Source organism: Schistocerca piceifrons, chromosome 2 (assembly GCF_021461385.2).
Source record: "Schistocerca piceifrons isolate TAMUIC-IGC-003096 chromosome 2, iqSchPice1.1, whole genome shotgun sequence".
NCBI classification, from domain to species: domain Eukaryota; kingdom Metazoa; phylum Arthropoda; class Insecta; order Orthoptera; family Acrididae; genus Schistocerca; species Schistocerca piceifrons.
In genome coordinates, this window is record NC_060139.1 from 936,592,522 (window position 1) to 936,609,872 (window position 17,351).

Consider the following 17,351-nt stretch of genomic DNA (forward strand, 5'->3'; position numbering starts at 1 on the left):
TTGTACAAGTCTCGCAGTCATTGTGAGAAATGTTGCTCGAATAACGAATACACTTTTCAATGGCTAGCTGAAGGCAGTGGGCCGGCCGCGGTGGCCGAGCGGGTCTAGGCGCTTCAGTCCGGAACCGCGCGACTGTCGCAGGTTCGAATCCCGCCACGGACATGGATATGTGTGATGTCCTTAGGTTAGTTAGGTTTAAGTAGTTCTAAGTTCTAGGGGACTGATGACCTCAGCAGTTAAGTCCCATAGTGCTCAGAGCCATTTGAACCATTTTGAAGGCGGTAGAAACTCTGTTTGTGTGCAGACGTTGTGAGCAGATCGTCTCTGCCATGGAGAAAATGGTACGGAGATATTATGAGTTTGAAAGTGTTCCGCAGTCAGATCATATTTATGCATAAACGATTTCATTAATCAGAGGTTTTAGGACACATAATGTACACATCAATGTACAGCATCGACAGGAAAAGTAGCCTAAAGCTGCTACGTATGCCGCAAAGTATATTTACAGTTGCCGCAGCTGTTGCAGGTAATCGGTTACGGTGTGGGCATGGGCACTGCCGAAGGGTGGGGCCCCTGTGGGAAGTTGAAGGAAGAGTTGACACACTAAACTACACTCCAGTTCTGAAGAATATGATGTTCTCGTCTGTGAAAGCGATATTTAGCGATGATCAGATCACGTTTCAAGATGATCACTCACCCATTCATGTGGTTGAGAGGTCGTTCGATCGCCACAGAAATGTTATTGTACTGGAATGGCCACCTAAAGGAGCTGACGTGAAACAGATCCGCTGGCCGCGGTGGCCGAGCGGTCGCAGGTTCGAATCCTGCCTCGGGCATGGATGTGTGTGATGTCCTTAGGTTAGTTAGGTTTAAGTAGTTCTAAGTTGTATGGGACTGATGACCTCAGATATTAAGTCTCATAGTGCTCAGAGCCATTTGAACCATTTTTGTAACAGATCCTGAGACATTCAAGGATATTGTAAAAACTTGGTTGACAGTTTGTCTTGGAAATCTGATCTCACTAGGGCACACACACTTTCGACGTTTTGGTGGATATCGAAGTTGAATGTCTCCCTGAGCGAGGTTCATGTTCAACGTGTTCTTGGCCTTCCAAAAATGATTTGTGTCAGCGAAAAACTTGTGCTCTTGGTAAGGAATGTTCCACATAGGCCTGTTTCAGCTTTTCAAAGGTCGCACTTGCGGGTTCCCCAAGTTTAACAGAAAACTTGATGGCATAACGTTGCTCTAAATTCCGCTGTTCCTTTTTCGTAACACGCAACAAATACACAACTTCACTGATGGCGCTCTCAAAAATCGTGTCAGGACTGTACGGAACTGAAAGCCGGACTGAGCATCTGGAAGGGATGAAGACACTGTTCTTCACAAGCAGAATAAAACAGTGTTGCCAGATCGCATGCACCGTTGTCGGTCTCATTGCATTCCTCACACACTTCATACACTTAAACTGAATGTATTACTGCTATCGGTCACTATGTAGCTTCAAAAATGCGGGTGAAATCTCATGTTTTAAGCTCGGCGGAATTTCCCGCTGAAGACGCTATATCTGGTCTCGACATGCAGATAGAGTTTGTCTGAATTAAAAAATGGTTCAAATGGCTCTGAGCACTATGGGACTCAACATCTGAGGCCATCAGTCCCCTAGAACTACTTAAACCTAACTAACCTAAGGACATCACACAAATCCATGCCCGAGGCAGGATTCGAACCTGCGACCGTAGCAGTCGCGCGGTACCAGCCTGAAGCGCCTAGAACCGCTCGGCCACCACGGCCGGCCTGAATTAAAAGTTACGACATTTCTGTCAGAGATTTAGAAGGTGCGACATTTGTAAAAGAACAGGAAGCCAATATCGAGTCAGCACTTTTGTCGTTAAAGCAGCTTCCCTGAATAGCATATTGCTGTGTTACGAACATGTTAGATAAATGGAAACGCTTGTTAATAGCAATTTCAAGTAGTTTCGTGAATTACTAAACGAAGCAGTTGACTAAGATTCTCACCAAAACTGTAAAGTCCACGAAAGATATCCTCTGGAATACCGTTATCGATAAGATAGAGTCTGTGGCAAATGCCATTGACGAAATAACTGTGATATTAACAGAATGGAAGCAAATGCCTCGATTAGAAGGCTGCAGTAGGAAGCTTGCAACAGTTATGATTCAGTTTCTCTCAAAATTTCAAGAAGACACTTACGAGCTTCAAGTAACACCATTTTGTTTTGATAATATACTACTACACACCTGCTCACTGGTCTGTTGCAGAAACTTCTCAGTCAACGTCATCGGAACTGGAGTTGTTGGTACGTGTTCCATCTGATTCTTTGCTAACAACCATTTATTGCTGTTGAAGGAGATAGCATTTTAGGTCTTATTTTATACTGTAGACAGACATCACAGAACTTAAGTTCAGGAAAAAAATCTTACTTGATAGTGATTTACAGCCTGTTGCAGCATTTTTGTACACCAGTATACGAAATCTCTAGAATCTGAAGCCAGAAGAGACACAGTAAAGTGCTTCGTAATGTGCGCAGATGGTCTGGTATATTAAAGGACAGTAAATCTCAGCTGCATTGTAAGTGTGACACACTGGCGTTAATTCAAGGAATATGTGCTTTTCTGTATTCTTTGCTCTTATTTTTCTCATATTTCCTTCTTTTCAAAAGTCTTGTTTCTTTGTTATTATTTTTCTCTATAACTCAATCATCCCCTCTCTCTCCTTAATTAGATTAGATAAGATTCAATTTACCTTCCATAGACCCAAAAATGAGACTATTCTCATGAGTGCGGAACAAGTCAGAAAGTGTAACATAAAAGCAAACATTTGAATATAATACTCACCTCCCTGATCATTTGTCAGGAGACTATCAGAATATGTGAATACAATACAGTAAACGGGAACTGCTAATATTTACATAATTAATACACTGTCAGAATGTAACATAATTATGAACTTTTAATAAATTTATCATATACAAAATAGGTAATCTTGACTGTTTTAACCAAGTGCTAACAAAACCGAAATGTAACAGACATTTTTACTTAAGCTGGCCTAACAGTCCCTATTCATCTATAGAGTAGAAGGAGTTGCCTATCAAAAAGGTTTGCAAATTTTTTAAATTATGCTTGATCTGAAACCAAGTTTTCAGTGGTTGCTGTCAATTTATTGACAAAGTATGTTCCTGAATACTTGACCCCTTTTTGGACCAAGGTAAGTGATTTTAGGTTTTTATGCAGATTGTTCTTATTTCTGGTATTGACACTATGAACTGAGCTATTGGTTGGTAATAGAGACATATTTTTGCAGCAAATTCCACTGAGGAGTAAACAGACTGAGAAACAGTGGTTAGAGTACCCAGTTCCTTGAACAGGTTTTTACACGATGTTCTTGAATTTACATCACAAATTACACGGTTTAGCACTCTAAAAGGTTTGCATCGGTTTGACGAGTTACCCCAGAATATAATCCCATATTACATAGTAGAATGAAAGTTAGAAAAGAATGCAAGATTTTTTATATTTGCATCTGCTACATCTGATATTATTCGCATTGCAAACACAGGCTTATTTAGACGCTTCAGCCTTCCCAGCTGAATTTATTGTAGAGTTTATCAGAAATTTATCACTCTCAACCTCTACTGTTTGCATGTCTTCATATATTATACGTATGCGGGAAGGAAATCTCTTACAGGTTCGGAACAGCATACAGTAGGTCTTCCAAAGTTTATTTACAGTGAATTGTCTTTAAACCATTTATTAATGTTAATGAAAATTTGTTTTGGAGCCACTTCTGAATCTTTACTTGACTTGCTATTTATTGGAATGTATGTATTATCTGAAAACAATACAAACTTAGCACCTGGAAATGCAGCAGATAAGAGTTCATCAATGAACACAAGAAAAAGCAACTGACCCAGGATGCGAATTTGAGGAACACTACTTGTAATTAAGTCCCAATCAGATGACGACTGGTTGCTTACTTCACAGGTATTTCGCAACTTCGGCCTTTGTTTCCTGTTAGTTAGGTAAGACTCGAACCATTTCGCAGTACTGTCGGTGACACCTTAATATTCTAATTTATTAAAGAGAATGCTGTGATTCACACAGCCTGAGGCTTTTGAGAGGACACTGAAAACGCTACTAGCCTCTAATTTATTATTTAATGAAAAGTATAGTCTCATTGTATGTGTAAATAGCATCCTTTATGTCGGAACCATTTGAAATGTGGTGGTTCTGAGGAACGTTATAGCTTAGATGGGTGCGTTAACTAACTAATGAGGGTGTAATGAACTGGACTGAGAAGAATAAAATGTTCCACCTGTAGTGATAAGTAATATCTGGGCGTACCATTACCTGCCTTGAGCGCAGCAACGATATAAGGAAAGTCACAGCGCTTTTTATTTGATTATCGATTTATGAATGCACGTTAATTAAGCTTTAATTTTAGCATGCGATTATAAAATATGTTTGTGTTACATGAGAAGTGCAGGAACTAACTAGCAGTCGACGGCAGTCTTAAAGCCCGCAAGTGATGTTTGCATTGCTGGATGTGTTCGTCACTGAGTCGAAAGCCAGGAATAGAAAGAAGAAGACAGAGGCTACAATTAATTGCTATGATCACTATTTATTAACAATGAATAAATAACAGTTTTGTATGTAATGTATATATGCAGCCGCGATTGACTACAATATACATAAAAGTGTGATAATTTCAAGTAATCGCGTGGCCAAAGTCATTACTCTGCTATGTGGAAAATTTTTTTTTGATGTGTTGAAGTGGATCGCATCTGGTGGTATCGTGATTTATCTTGAAACTACAAATCTGAATCTATCTGAAAATTATGTACAAAAAAAAGGATTCCAACATAATTTGAAAATATGAATTTAGAGTAAACATCGGTTACGAGGCTCAAGTACGAAGTTTGAATATTGTGATATGAAAGAAAGGGGCCAAGACGTCTTTGAATAGTGAAAAGTGCTTTAGACTTTATCATTTCTAAAGTGGTCATACGAATGAGCGACTCTATATTCAAAGACCAATTTGATCAATTTGTTATTGACTGAAAGTAACTGTCACATACAAGATTAGATCAGATTAGATTAGATTAGTTTTTCATTCCATAGATCCGTGCTGAGGAGATCCTCGTGGATGCGGAACATGTCAATTTTTTTAAAGCTGAAATAACAATACTAATAGTATGAATATATACAATACATCATTTGTTTCTATTAAACAATTCGTCAACGGAGTAGAAGGAGTTGGCCACGAGTAAGTCTTTCAGGCTCCTCTCAAACTGATCTTTATTTGTAACTAATTTTTTTATGTTTGCTGGCAAATTATTGAAGATGAGTGTTCCTGAGTAGTGGACCCCTTTTTGGAAAAAAGGAAGTGCTTTTAAGTCCTTGTGCAGATCATTTTTGTTCCTGGTATTGTATGTATGAACTGAGCTGTTTGTTAGAAAAAGAGATATATTATTTAGGACAAATTTCATTAAGGAGTAAATATACTGAGAGGCAGTAGTTTGTATACCCAGTTCTTTGAAGAGGTTTCTACAGGACGTCCGTGAATTTACTCCACAAATAATACGTATTACACGCTTTTGGACTCTGAAAACCTTTGTTTCACTTGAAGAGTTGCCCCAAAATATTATACCATATGCCATTATGGAATGAAAGTAGGCAAAGTATGCAAGCTTTTTCATTTTTATGTCGCCTATGTCTGCTAACACTCGAATTACAAATACAGATTTATTAAGGCGTTTCTGCAGTTCTGTGGTGTGCTCCTCCCAACTGAATTTATTATCAAATTGTAATCCCAGGAATTTAAGACAGTCAACCTCTTCTATCTGCTCTTATTCATACTTTATGCATATGCTGGGTGGAAACCTCTTACAGGTTCTGAATTGCATATAGTGACTCTATTCGAAGTTTAATGTCAGTGAGTTGGCTTTAAACCATTTATTAATATCCATGAAAATATCATTAGCAGATCTTTCTAGAACTACACTCGACATACTATTCATTGCAATACTTGTGTCATCTGCAAACAAAACGAACTCTGCTCCTGGCAGTGTAGCTGATGAGAGATCATTAATGTACACAAGAAAAAGCAATGGCCCTAATATGGATCCTTGTGGGACACCACATGTAATTTCTTCCCATTCTGATGATGACTGATGACTTAATTCACTAGTCCCTTGCACTGACACCCTTTGTTTCCTGTTAGCGAGGTATGACTTGAATCATTTTGCAGCACTGCCCATGACACCATAGAATTCTAATTTATTTGAAAGGATGTTGTAGTTCACACAATCGAATGCCTTTGACAAATCACAGAAAATACCTGCTGCTTGTAACTTGTTATTTAATGAATTAAGTACATTTTCACTGTAGGTGTAAATAGCCTTCTTGGTATCAGAACCCTTCAGAAATCCAAACTGTGTTCTTGATAAAATGTTATTTGTGGTCAGATGGTTGAGAAGCTGCTTGTACATTATTTTTCTAAAATTTTTGAGAATGCTGGCAAAAGTGAAATCTGTCTGTAGTTTGACGGTATCTCTTTATCCCCTTTCTTGAATAGAGGCTTAACATCTGCATATTTTAGCCAGTCAGGAAATGTCCCAGTTATAATTGACTGGTTACACAAGTAACTTAGAATTGTACTAAACTCACAAGAACATGCCTTAATTAACTTTGTTGATATTTCATCGTAACCACTAGAATGCTTTGTTTTTAAAGATTTTATTATGGAAGTTATTCCTTTTGGTGAAGTGAGTGACATATTCATGTACCTGAAGCTATTTTTAAAGTCTAGTTTCAGATATTCAAGGGCATTATTTACTGATCCTGACAGTCCCATTCTATCAGTAACTGATATGAAGTACTTGTTAAATGGATTTGCCACACTATGCCCATCGGTTAGTAATGTGTCATCTACCCTTAGTGCTATTTGCTCCCTGTCTGGTTCTACCAGTCTCCTCTTTCACGATGTCCCGTATTGTTTTTATTTTGTTCCCTGACGTTGCTATCTTCTTCTCGTAGTGCATTTGTTTAGATGTCTGAATAACTTTTTTTAATATTTGACAGTATTTCTTGTATTTAGCTAAATCGTCAGTATTGGAGCTATTCTTGGTCGACAGATACAAGGTGTTTCCGTAAGAGCACGCAAAAATGTAAGAGGATTTAGAGATTGCTCCACTGAACAATTTGAGTTAGTGAACCTCCAGTCGGAAAAGCCAGCTGACGGAGATATGGAAGTAAACTTGTGTACCGCTTTGTCTAGCATTACAGTTTCCCATCTTTCCTACAGATAACATGCGTAGAAGTTTGCACATACTGTGCTGTTTATTTACACGTACATTCTTTATTTCCTGCAAGGAATCGAGAACGACGAGCGTGCTTGCTAGGAAGTAGTTCCTGGTCGATGGACTGGAAGGGGAGGTACTATTCCATGGCCTACGAGGTCACCTGACCTGAATCTCGACTGCTTCCTATGGCGATATCTAAGGTCAATTGTCTATGAAACCCCAGTGGAAACGGATATGGAATTAGTTGTCAGAATTGTAGATATCTGTGATGTGAGACGAAACACACCAGAGATACTTGTCAGGGTGTGCCAGAATGTTGTTCACCGATGTCTTGCTTGATGGCCGACAGTTTTAGCATATTTTGTAAAATACAGTAAATATGGTACGTTCAATGTGTCAACGATAGCATTTGAAGTTAACTGCAACTATCATCATCATCATCATCATTTAAGACTGATTATGCCTTTCAGCGTTCAGTCTGTAAATAAAAAAGGGTTGTACTTCTGTCACGTTGAACGATTCTCTTCAGTATTCGTTGGTCCCGTTCTTGCAGGATCTTTTTTCGGCCGCAGCGGTGTCGGATCTTTGATGTTTTACCGGATTCCTGATATTCACGGTACATCCGTGAAATGGTCGTATGGGAAAATCCCCACCTCATCGCTACTTCGGAGATGCTGTGTCCCATCGCTCGTGCACAGACTACAACACAACGTCCAAACTCACTTGTCATTGTAACAGCAGTAACCGATCTACCAACTGTGCTGGACACTTGTCGTATATAGGCGTTGCCGACCGCAACGCCGTATTCTGCCTGTTTACATGTTTCTGTATTTGGATAGGGATGCTTATACGAGTTGCTTTGGCACTTCAGTGTATATCTGGTCACCATACTAACGAAAAATTAACCACGCTGCCGCAGTGAATTAAAATCTGCATTTAACCAAACTGAATTTCTTAATTAATTAATTCAAAAGCTAGTTCCACCATTTGGCCTCAAGAGCGGGAAATGATCTCAAAGTAATCATTAATTTCTTTGGATGTGAGCGCAGTGTGGCCTTCGTTGCCAGTTTCTTTTTTGAGTCACTAGTCTTCTTACTGTTTTGATGCGGTCCACCAGAGATTCCCCTCCTGTGCCAACCTCTTCTTCTCAGAGTAGCACCTGCAGCCTACGGCCTCAATTATTTGATCGATATAGTCCAATCTCTGTCTTCCTCTACAGTTTTTGCCCTCTACAGCTCCCTCTAGTACCATGGAAGTTATTTCCTGATATCTTAACAGATGTCCTATCATCATGTCCCTTCTCTTAGTCAGTTTTTACCACATATTCCTGTTCCCTCCGATTCTGTGTACAACTTCCTGATTTCTTACCCTATTTTTCAGCAATCGTCTGTAGCACCACGCCTCAAGTGCTTCGATTCTCTTCTGTTCCGGTTTTTCCACAGTCCATGTTTCCCTATCATGCTGTGCTCCAACGTACATTCTCATAAATTTATTCCTCAAATTAAAGCCTATGTTAGATTCTAGTAGACTTCTCTTGAACAGGAATGCCCTTTTTGCCAGTGCTATTCTGCTTTTGATTTCCTCCTTGCTCCATCCGTCATTGGTTATTTTGCTGCCTAAGTAGCAGAATTCCTTAACTTCATCCACTTCGTGGCCATCAATCCTCATGTTAAAATTCTCGCTGTTCTCAGTCTGCTACTTCACATTGCTTTCGTCTTTCTTCAGATTTACTCTCAATCCGCATTCTATAGTCATTAGACTATTAATTCCATTCACCAGATCAATAATTATTCTTCACTTTCACTCAGAATAGCACTCATAATCAAATATTATTCCCACTTGGCTCTTCTACATAACTCTTTTACATACTGTATATTACCCATCTCTCCCTACAGCTTACGCCTATTTTCCTCAGGATTTCGAAAATCTTGCACCATTTTACATTGTCGAACGCTTTTTCCAGGTCGACAAAGCCTATGAACATGTCTCGATTTTTCTTTAGTCTTGCTTCCATTATCAACCTCTCTGGTGTCTTTACCTTTCCTGGAGTCAAACTGATCGTCATCTAACATATGCTCAATTTTGTTTTCCATTCTACTGTATACTATTCTTGTCAGCGACTTGGATGGATGAGTTATTAAGCTGACTGAGCCATAATTCTCGCACTTGTCAGCTCTTGCAGTCTTCGGAATTGTGTGGATGATATTTTTCCGAAATTCAGATAGTATGTCGCAAGATTCATCCATTCTACATACCAACGTGAATAGTCGTTTTGTTGTCACTTCATCCAACGATTTTAGAATCTCTGATGGAAAGTTATTTATGCCTCCTGCCTTATTTGATCTTAAGTATTCCAGAGGTCTCTTAAATTCTGATTCTAGTACTGGAGCCCTATCTCTTCTAAATCCACTCCTGTTTCTTCTTCTATCACATCAGACAAATCTTCCCCCTCATAGAGGCCTTCAGTATACTCTTTCGACTTATCCACTAAATTTAACACTGGTATCTCCGTTGCATTCTTAATGTTACCACCCTTGCTTTTAATTTCACCGAAGGTCGATTTGACTTTCCTATATGCTGAGTCAGTCTTTCCGACAATCATTTCCTTTTAGAATTTTCACGTTTTTCATGCAGCCGTTTCTTCTTAGCTTTCCTGCACTTCCTATTTATTTCATTCCTCAGTGACCTTATGTATTCCTGAAATTCCCTGAACCTATTTGTACTCTTTCCTTTGATCAATCAACTGGAGGATTTCTTCTGTTAACCATGGTTTCTTCGCAGTTACCTTCTTTGTGCCTATGTTTTTTCTTTCCATCTTCTGTGACTGCCCCTTTTAGAGCTGTCCATTCCTCTTCAACTGTACTGCCTACTGAGCTATTCCTCATTGCTGTATCTACAGCCTAAGAGAACTTCAAGTGTGTATCGTCATTCCTTAGTACTTGTGTATTCCACTTCTTTGCGCGTTGATTCTTCCTGGCTAATCTCTTAAACTTCAACCTACTCTTCATCACTACTAAATTGTGATCTGATTCTATATCTGCTACTGGGTAAGACTTACAATCCACTGTCTGATTTAGTAATCTGAGCATGATGTTATCTAACTGAAATTCCCCGTACCACCCGGCCTTCTCCATGTATGCCGTGGCCTCTTGTGATTCTCGAACAGAGTGTTCGCTATTAGTAGCTGACTTTTATTACAGAACTCAACTAATCTTTATCTTTCTCATTCCTTTCCCAAGCCCATATTCTCCTGTAACCTTTTCTTCTACTGCATTCCAGTCCCCCATGACTATTAGATTTTCATCTCCTTTTACGTACTGTATTACCTTCTCAGTACCCTCATATACTTTCTCTATCTCTTTACCTTCAGTTTTTGATCTCGGTATGTGACCTGCACTATTGTTGTCAGTGTTGGTTTTCTGTCGATTCTGATCAGAACAACCCTATCACTGAACTGTTCACAGTAACTCACTCTCTGCCGTACTTTCCTATTCATAACGAATCCTACTCCTGTGGTCCAATTTTCTGCTGCTGTTGATATTACCGTATACTCGCCTCACCAGAAATCCTTTCTTCTTTCCATTTCTCTTCACTGGGCCCTACTATCTAGACTGAGCCTTTGCATTTCCCTTTTCAGATTTTCTGCCATCGCTTCCACGTTCAAGATTCTGACACGTTCAAGATGCCCCCGACTCATAGAACGTTATCCTTCCGTTGATTATTTATTCTTTTTCTCAGGGTCATCTCCCCCTTGGCAGTCCCCTCCCGGAGATCATCGTGACACTTTCTCAATTACAGGCCATGTGTCCTGTGGATACACGTTACGTGTCTTTAATGCAGTGGTTTCCATTTCCTTCTGCTTCCTCATGCCGTTGATCATTACTGATTCTTCCGCCTTTAGGGGCAGTTTCCCAACCCAAGGGCAAGAGAGTACCCTGTCTGCTCCTCCGCCCTCTTTGACAAGGCTGTTTGCAGAATGAGGCTGACTTCTTACTCCGGAAGCCTTCGGCCGCTCCAATACCGATTATTAATAAAATTTAAGCGGTGGCGACTTTCTAACCCGGGAAGGATGACGTTCTGATTACTAATAAAAGACGCTACCCCTTTTTTTCCTTTTTTAAATTCTCATTTTGTTCGCTCCTTTTGTTCGGGGCGGATTTCCGATGCCACTCATTCAAGTTCATCGTTGATCCATTTACTCAGCTTTTTGTTACACAGGGCGACTAACCCTCTGACCGAACACGCTGAGGTACAGTGCCAGCGTAGATCACGGCATAGCGAGTAATAAGAGAAGCGAAGATACGTGGCAACATCGAGAATTACACAGCACTGCTTCATTATGCTACAGTAATGTGTTAAAAAGGCCGTACTACTACAAACCTGACTAAAGAAGGGCTCAGTTGATGGTACGCATCGTCTATTTACTAATGAAGGGAAGCGAAGGAAGTAACAGGAAGATGTAGGCTCGAATACAGTAAGTTAGTTCCTTGGGACGTAGATCGCAGTATATATCCAGAGATAACGAGACTTGCATAGGATAGACTAGCGTAAGCACCAAAGCAGTCACAGGACTGAAGATCATAATAACTATAACCATTTTTCAACTATATTTTCTGTAGGCTTATGAACTATCCGTAAAACATGGTCATACGATGACTCATAAGAGCTGTGATCAGTTTCCTCCGTGGTACTGATGATCTCTTGGAATTCCGATAGAATACGTAAATCTCCTAATAAAAACCTAGTTAAAGTCCGATTTTTGGCAGAAGGCATAAAACACCTAACTGCAAATTTGCCAGTTACTTCTATTAAATACAATTGCACCATTTGAATGAATTACAAATCTACGCAATATTTCGAGTTCCAGAATCTATCATTTGTCATTTTGTTTTTTAAGAAGAGCGTATATGTGGAATTTATCGCATGGAAAGTTCAGACTTTGTCCAAGCATGCACTGACATACAAACATAACATTTCAAGTCTCTTGACGAAAAACTGTAATGGCTACCGACTGTGATTTTTTGGTCATACAACTTTTACGAGGTTAGCTTCAAATTGTATTTGAAGGCATCTTCAACAGATACAACGACTCGATGATAAGAAGTTCGAAGCTTATTGTCACGCGGGGTAGCCGCGTGGGCTCGGGTGTCTTGCCACGGTTCGCGCGGCTCCCCCGCCCCCTGCCCCCTGCGTCGGAGGTTCGAGTCCTCCCTCGGGCATGGGTGTGTGTGTTATCATTCACGTGGGCTGGTTTAAGTTAGATTAAGTGGTGTGTAAGCCTAGGGACCGATGACCTCTGCAGTTTGGCCCCATAGGAACTTGCCACAAATTTCCAAAAAATTCGAAGCTTATTGTAATTTTTGTCTACACAGCATCTCACTTTGCTTTGGTATCAGCTTACAAGCACTTAAATTATTTTGAACAGATAAAAATACTGAAATAAAAACTAATAAAAACAGCAACCAACTGTGATGTTCATATCAGTATGTCAGCAACATGCCATAAGTAAGCTAAAATATCGTGTTCAATACTTTTGACTGATTTCAACTTTAGGTTATGATGTGTTACACATTCCACAAAATACAGGGTGACACACGGGAGACGGACGGTTTTGAACTGCGTAGTACTGAGGGCGCGGTGGCGGGAGGTGGTCGCGGTGGGGATAGTTCTGATCCGCACAAGACGCCATTTCATTTACTCAGTCACTGTGAAGCAGTGGGACTTGCAACGTCGAGTGTTTGTCTATGATAGTTTCGTGAAAAGTGGTGAGTCTATTATTGCTACGCAGCGATTGTTTCGTGCACGGTTTAACATCGGTCGACATGGAGCTGTTCCGAGCCGTAACACAATCCTCAGATGGGTGGAAAACTTCAGATCAACTGGATAAGAAGCATTCTGGCCTGAGACGCAGAGTAACGACACCAGAAAATGTTGAAAGGGTAAGGCAAGCGGCAGTCAGAAGCCCAGGACGGTCAGCTAGACGTCATGCTAGTGAGTTACAAATCAATCGTGAATCGGTTAGATGAAGTTTGCATAAAGAATTAAAATTCCATCCCTACAAAATGCTCGTTGTCCAACAACTTAAGGAAACCGATTTTGCTGTACGAGAAGACTTCGCTTACAGAATGCAAGTGATTTTGGGATCGAATGAAAATGAAATTTTATTCATGAGCGATGAAGTTCATTTTCATTTAAACGGGACTGTAAATATGAAAATTCTACGTTACTGGGCTCCAGAGCATCCACATCTTATCGACCAGCGTCCTCTACAATCAGAAAAAGTAACAGTCTGGTGTGGTCTTGGCTCTGTTGGCATTACTGGACCTTATTTTTTTGAAGAGAATGGGGCCACAGTTACTGTTAATTCGGTTCGTTACATTCGTATGCTTGAAACATTCTTGAAACCAGAACTAAAAAGACGACGAAACCCTTTAAAATGTGTTTGGTTCCAGCAGGATGGCAAAACATCGCACACCACAAACCCTTCAATGACAGTTCTTAGACGCATGTTTCCTGGCCGGATTATCTCACGTTTCGGCAATGTTCCTTGGCCTCCCAGGTCTCCCGACTTGTCAGTATGTGACTTTTTTCTGTGGGGGTACCTTAAGAACTGTGTCTATAACCACAAACCACGAAATTTGGACGAGTTGAAGAACGCAATCATTCAAGAAATCGCTGCCATCCCTGCAGAGATTTTAGTCCGTGTGATGGAGGATTTTGAGAAGAGACTTGAGTCCTGCATTCGAAATGATGGACATCACCTTGACGACATTACTTTTCACAAATAACTGTAACTGAAATGTCAAATAATGAGCTTTGATTTTGTGTAAATAAACATGTATTAATTCTACAGTTGGCTGAGTATTATTTCATTAAAAACCGTCCGTCTCCCATGTGTCACCCTGTACAATTTTAGTGCAGCGTACACAGCCCTTTCGGGAAATGACGTTGCCACAGCGTTAACCCTCGCTTTTGTCATAACACAGAAGTTAAGCGCTGTCGGGCTTGGCGAACACTTGCCTGAGTGACCGTCCGTGTCTGCCAAGCGCTGTTGACGTGCGGGTTGCTCCCAGCGCTTGTGAGACCAACTAAGGAGCTGCCGGATTCAGAAATAACGGCTCTGGTCATGGAAACTGACAATGACCGGAAGACCATGTGCCACTCCAATTCGCATCCAGCGCATCCAGTGGCACCTACCGGCTGAGGGTGACACCATGGTGGTCAGTACTGTTGGGCCTTCCGAGGACTGGCCGGACGGAGTTAAGTTTTTAGTTTATACACACATTTTTCAAAGCATAACAATTTGTTACCAGGCTGTAGAGGTAACGTTAAACTTCTCCTTTAGCAACGCTAGAAATCGTTACCGCAAAACACAGTAACTAACGTGCAGACTACACAGAAATAATAAAACACATATTTCTAGCTTAATTTTCTGCAAAATGTCCGTTTCACAATGATATAAACTAGGAGCAGAGTCCAGTAGTAAACCGTTAGCAAGAAAACCTGCCCTCATTTAGCAAAGCGCCAGTAGAATATACTCAATTTCAAATACGTCAAAGAGCAATCGAGAAAGAGCGAGCATTTACCTACGCTGTTCACAAAGAGAACACGGCAAGTGCCATAACCCGATTTCCCAGAAACTTTTCTCTGTGCAAGACGGTTCAAAATAAGCGAACACATGTCTCGGATTATTCGTAGGTAATCGACCATTTCTGTGGAAACGACGGTGAAAGTTTCCGAAGCAATTTAGATGCCTTTCAGAGTGCAATAAGTTCAGCCGAAGTGGTGACACAGTGACTAGCATTGCGGCTGCAGACTTTCGCATCTCGTGTTGGAAATCAGATTATTGTTTTTATGTTGTTTTTCCCTTTTTCATTTTTCTATCCTTTTCTATAGAAGGTTTCTGCACGAAAGTTTCTTATGAAGTTAGGTGATAAAAAGGCACGATATTCATTGTAAAAGTACAACTGTATTTCACAAGAAGTATCATACATCATTAAACAATATATGTATGAATGGTATTTTCAGCGATTGCAATCTTTTAAAGTTCCCATATTCTTATATTTCTTTCATATATTAATTCGAATATTTTATTCGTACGTTTATTCTTCAGGAACGTTTGGTGTATTCCCTTTGCCGGCCGGATTGCCCGAGCGGTTCTAGGTGCTACAGTCTGGAACCGCGCGACTGTTACAGTCGCAGGTTCGAATCCTGCCTCGGGCGTGGATGTGTGTGATGTCCTTAGTTAGTTAGGTTTAAGTAGTTCTAAGTTCTAGAGGACTGACGACCTCAGAAGTTAAGTCCCATAGTGTTCAGAGCCATTTGAACCATTTTTTGCATTCCCTTGGATGATACCAATCGTAGAAATTTACGAAACAAATTCCGAACAGCATTACCATCACGTTAAAGCAGGTTTGTCACAGTCACCTTTCTTCTCATGCATCTCACTCAGGAACAAAACGCCAAGCGTTGGAAATAATTTTGCGCTAAACCACGCATAACAATGACTTTTACGAAAACTGGCGCTTGCAGCTGATTATGAATCAATGCATGGACTTTTATTGCGTCGCATTGTGGTTGTGATGTCCTTTTTTTTAATTTACTGGAAAAACTATATGTCACAAGGTTTACACAGCGACGTACACTATGGATGAATTAACGAATTAAACTCATGTTCAGAAAAAAAACAGAACACTTTGAATGACTAGAGATAGGACGTTCATATTCGCAGGACTTGTACTTTCGTATACTCTGCAGAAATGATTAGCATTTGAACCATGTCCGCCCTCGGGTTCATGGACATCTATATCGCGGCGCAGCACCGCCTACCGGTAAAATGTACCTGCGGTTCTCGTTGTCGCTATAAACCGAAGGTAACGGATCAGTGTGTGAGTCGTGCACGGCTCGTGTTCATGCCTTTTATTGTTTGTCATCTTCTATTACGGTATGGCTGCCTAGTTTTCTTATTCCATTTACTGGGGTCACTAGCTTCCTGAGCCGGCCGGGGTGGGCGAGCGGTTCTAACCGCTTCAGTCTGGAACCGCGCGACCGCTATTATCGCAGGTTCGAATCCAGCCTCGGGCATGGATGTATGTAATGTCCTTAGGTTGGTTAGGTTTAAGTAGTTCTAAGTTCTAGGGGACTGTGACCTCAGATATTAAGTCCCATAGTGCTCAGAGGCATTTGAACCATTTGAACTAACTTCCTGCCTTACTTGCCCCTGAGCGGCAGCTGCAGCGCGTATTGGTAAGTGCACTGGCGTACCATCTCTGGAGCGACCATTAGTATTTCCGGGTCGTCGTGTGTCTGGCAGATCGGTTACAGTCAGACCAGCAGTGCAGTCGGGACAAAGGAGGAGAGCAGTTGGGGATGGAGCCCCAGCGAGGTCAGCACAGCCAGTACCAGCGGGAACGACCGTTGGTTCGTCTTTCGGTCGGCCGTCTCATCGGCGACGTGTATTTGGGTCGGTTCCTTCCTGTGCAGAGATGTCGGTCGTGTTACCTCTGCATGGTTGGGTTGGAGCCAGTGTCTCCGGGATGTCGTCCGTCCGAAGGAAGAAAGTCAGTTAGTAACGTCCAGCAGTGCAGTTGGAGGTGGACCAGAAGGGCGGTAGGGACGCAGCAGCAGAGCAGTCAGGGACGGAGCCCCAGTGAGGTCCGCGCAGCCAGTATCAGTGGGGACGACCGTTGGTTGGTCGTTCGGTCGGTCGTCTCATCGACGACGTGTATTTGGGTCAGTTCCTTCCTGTGCAGAGATGTCGGTTGTGTTCCCTCTGCTTGGTTGGGTCTGAGCCAGTATCTCTGGGACATCGTCCGTTCGAAGGAAGTCAGTGAGTCTGAGACGCACCAACAGTGCAGTAGCGGCGGAGCAGCAGTCGCGGCCGGACCAGCAGTCCAGTCGGTCAGTTGGCGTGGAGCAGCAAGCAAGCCCCCGTCGCGCGAAGTCAGGCTGGAGCCGCTGGCGGCGTGCACGCGCGTTTGGAGTGTGAGATGCTGCTTGCGAGTGCTATGAAGTTCATCGCCTACCGATCTT